A 4,530-nucleotide genomic window follows, 5' to 3' on the forward strand; every position below is an offset into this window, starting at 1 on the left:
TCGCAATGCCACAATTATGACTACTTGGGGGCTCTGGTCATATCCGAACCATAACTTAAACCCTCTAGATCATACACATACATCATCATATATTGCATCATCATTACATCATCATAGCATGTATCATATGTCCATGGATATACTGGTTTATATGGCAGGAATCGGTTTCCAACCAGGTTATATTATTCAAATCTTTAATAGCCAACATGGCTGGATTCTTATTATGGTTGTCAATAACCAATATTATGGTTGAGGTTTTCAAAGTCGCTTCAGCGCAATGGATATGATTTATTCTACAATTGAAGGAATAGTGTAGGTTTACGACCCGACACTTGGGGGCTTCATTATTTAATTTGAGATTTTATCAAATATGCAAGTCTCATGTCGCTGCAAGCATGCACCATGACACTTGGGGGCTAATGCAAAGTCATTTTTTGGCCTTATTGAAGACCTGACTCATCACATCATAATGAGCCGGCCCTTGGGGGCTACACTGGTTGAAGTTTTTTGAGCATCGGGAAATTACAAAGTCCCAGGTTGCTGCAAGCATGACAACCCGGCACTTGGGGGCTACATAATATGGAATATTCAGTTGTGACTAGTGACTGAGATGAACAATCTGGATTTCTTCAAGGTTGCAACATTTATATTGAAACAAGTCTTAAGCTATCACTATGTTCTCTTCTTAAGACTTGGGGGCTACAGGTAATATGCATATAAAGGAGGAACATCTTCAAATTCTCAGTTTTGGGCAAATTAGGAAGATTAAATTGTGTGACCCGGCGTTGGCAACAATCATAACCCAGCGTTGGCAACAATCATAACCCAGCGTTGGCAACAATCATAACCCGGCATCTTTAAATGGTCATGACCCGGGATCCTGTTTTTATAATCCGGCAATTTTGGCAATGATAAGCCGGTGAGTTCTACATTTTGAAACCGCCTGATATCAGTTGAATATTTGAAGGCCAATATTTTTGTCAAATCAGAGCATTGAAGGCCGATTCAAATGGATTCTTTATTTACAAAATATCTTCTACAAGCAAGTTGATTATGAAGCTGGTCTATTGACTCAGATTTTTCAGAAGGAAGAATTGACAAGGACTTAAAGATGATCAAGTGCCGGTTTATAAGAATATTTAAACCGGAGCACAACCCGACAAATTTGTTCTTGTGTTTATGCTGCAGATTAGTTTAACATGGATGAATCCAAATTAAACTAGGGGCTAATGTCGGGGATATACCCCGCGGAGTAACCCGACCAGAAGCATAACCCGGCCGGACTTGGCGACTCATTAAGTGACCTGCCCGAGCCTGGCGACTCATGGGTTACCCGGCGAGCGGGTCAGAGGAGCGACAAGACCTGACGGCCCAGAAGGCCGGTTCATGTTATGGTGGGCCGGTTTAAGAGGAAAGGCATGATGAATATTTGTCTTACAATGAGTTAAGACCTGGACTTGTATCCGATTTGTATTAGAAGGTTGACTAGTCCTAATCCTAATAGGACTCCACATGTAACCCACCCCTCTAACTTATATAAGGAGGGGCAGAGCACCCCAAGAGGGGGGTTCCACAAGTTTGACAACTTAGGATTAGACATACAACTCAATAGCTCTCGAAATAGAGCTCCCTTGTAATCGTGATCATCATCATCAATATCAATGAAGTAGGACGTAGGCTTTTACCTCCACAGTGAGGGGCCGAACCTGGGTAAAACCTCGCGTCTCTCGTTCCACTCAACCCCTCTCAAGCTACCACATAGATGCGTTGGCCTCGCGACTAAGTCCTGACACTAAGGACATCTGCCGTGACAATTCCACGACACACCCCATGTTTCTAGCCTTCTTTTGCTTGATTTTGTCCTAAATTCAAAAATCCCCACCAAAAATAGCCCCCAATTTTTTTTGTGATTTGTTGGTTTGATGATGTTTTATTGATTTTGATCCATGGATTCATTGTGTCTTGAGTAGATCTTGCTTCCCCACAAGTTTCCCTACTTTCTATCCATGAAATCTCTCCAATTTTGCCCCCCAAATCATCTATTTCCGCCCCCAAATCGAGTTTCAAAGTCCAAATCCCGATCTGGAATCGTCGGGCCGGACATCTGGGTCCCCTCCCGGACATCCGGCTCCTGGAACACAAAATATGCACGGTTCTGGACATTAGCCCCGGATGTCCGACCCCTGGAGCATCAGCCTCGCGTCTTTCACCGTTTTGCCCATAACTTTCACATCCGGAGTCCGATTTTTACGTTCTTTAGCTCGTTGAGTACCTATTGACATCCCCCATCCATCTAGATAGGTGTCAACACAATTTAACTCCATCAAAGTTTTGGAACTTTGGCATCTTTGCCTAGGGATTTCACCATATCATCCGCATACCACCACCGACTTCTGCAACCTAACCCATTTTGTTACCCATTCCATTTGTGGTTGCTTGAGTAGTAACATGAGTCTCCTAAGGTGTTTCGGCTACTTAGGGATGGTTGCTTCTTAATCAACCACCACTATAACTCCTGCATATGCTTGCCCACCATGCACTTCCGCCACCTCAACTTAACCCAATTTTGTTTGAGCTTGTTTGAGTTGCGGCTTGTGTCTCCTAAGGTGTTTCAGCTACTTAGGGACCGTGACTTCAACTATGACAACGTGTATAGCCCCACCATACTCTTACGCAACTACCACTGCATTCCCGCTACCACCATTTGACATTAGACATTTGAGATTTTGAGTTTGCGGTTTTTCCATTTCCTAAGGTGTTTCGGCTAACTAGGAATGGTTCTACATCGAGAACACCGCCACTCATCACCGCCTCGAGTTCATCATCGACATTGACCACTTCACCATTGACACCACCGTAAGCAAGGGATGGTAACTTCGATGACATCATTGTACATTCTCCCTTGTCATTGTATTGTTAACCCCAAGCCCATTTTTGCGTCACTTGCCTATCGAGACAAGCCATTTGAGTATTGCTGGGCCACGCTACTTGTGGACATTAGTGATCATCGATCCTCCCTTCCATTGCATACATACCATATCATATTGGTATCATCTTGGTATCATCATATCATCTCGTGTTCCAAAAGTTTGTTCCCGCATATACACAATTGCTATCTTGGTTTGTACATTTCGCATAGTGGCCATATCAAAGAGAGAGAGAGAAAGAGAATAAGCTTTTAAGAAAAAGAGAAAAACAAAGAAGCTCGTAATAAAGAGCCATAGCATGGCATCATAGTGCATTACAATATATCATATGGTATCATACTCGATCATCTTGGATCATCTTGTGCTAAAGCATCAGAACATACATACATAGCATACTAGTGATAGGTAATGGCGTCCTGGACTAGGGGGTACTCACCATGTCGTCTCCCGACCAGCTGGATCGGGCCAAGGACCCCCATGGGGGTTCACTTATGGGCCACTTCGGGCAGCCCATGCCACATATAAGGAAGATTCCACAAGACTTGGCGCCCAAGACAAGGACTCCTCTAAACCCTAGGCCTCCGGTGTGTTATATAAACCGAGGGCAGACAAGTCAATAGAACATCTAATATTCATTAGAACAATCTTTCTAGTAGATACATGTACTCTGTACTACCCCTCATATGAATACAATCAAAAGCAGGACGTAGGTTATTATCTCTTCGAGAGAGACCGAACCTGGGTAAAATTCGGTGTCCATGTTACTATCGTTCCAAGACGCCTAGCTTAGGACCCCTACTACGAGATATGTCGGATTTGACACCGACACTGGTGCTTTTATTGAGAGCCTGTTGGCAGTCGCCATGGTGCGATGGGAATTCGGATCGTCTCCGGCGCGATCTACGCATCAGAGCCGAGCTTTATGGTCAATGTCAGCATCTTTGTCGCCGGCTCGACTGGTCACCTCGGCTGGACCGAGGACCGCGCTCCATGTTAGATCATCAATATCATACGGGTACTTTCATCATCATCAGCTCAAATCTCAACTGAGGCCATGGAAAAGTCGTTCATGGAGCCTTGGGGCTCATCGTGCGATCGCATAGTTTTTTCTGCACAGTAGACTTGTTTTTGCTGCCACCGTCTCCTCGAGAGTCTATTTGACGAACCCTTTGGTGGAATTGTGCAGAATTGAGTATACAACAACCCTATAAAATTTCGTCGCCTTCCGACGGAGGAATCTCCGGCGATTTTTGATATACTGGAGGCCTGTCGAGTCTGGAAGGGAATCTGGACGAGTTTAGGGCATGGTCTCCAGAGCCTAGCTCGGAGGATATTTGGAAGATCCAACCGTTTATATTCTGCGGAATTTCCATATCTACTACCTCTCAAAATTTTATCTCGATCCGACCGTTCAAACCCCAGGAACCTTCCGATTAGTGCATCACTTTTAGATCTATTTTCTGCGCAAATACGAATCCGACCTGAGTTCATCTTTCTTCATGAACGGGATATTGGACAATCTTTTTGGAAGAATCATTTTCTTGGGTATTGTATTTTATTTCCAAACACATGCTCACAAATTTTGCTCCTTTCGGAGGTAATC

The sequence above is a fragment of the Triticum dicoccoides genome, chromosome 1A (assembly GCF_002162155.2).
Source record: "Triticum dicoccoides isolate Atlit2015 ecotype Zavitan chromosome 1A, WEW_v2.0, whole genome shotgun sequence".
In the NCBI taxonomy this organism is placed as follows: Eukaryota; Viridiplantae; Streptophyta; class Magnoliopsida; order Poales; family Poaceae; genus Triticum; species Triticum dicoccoides.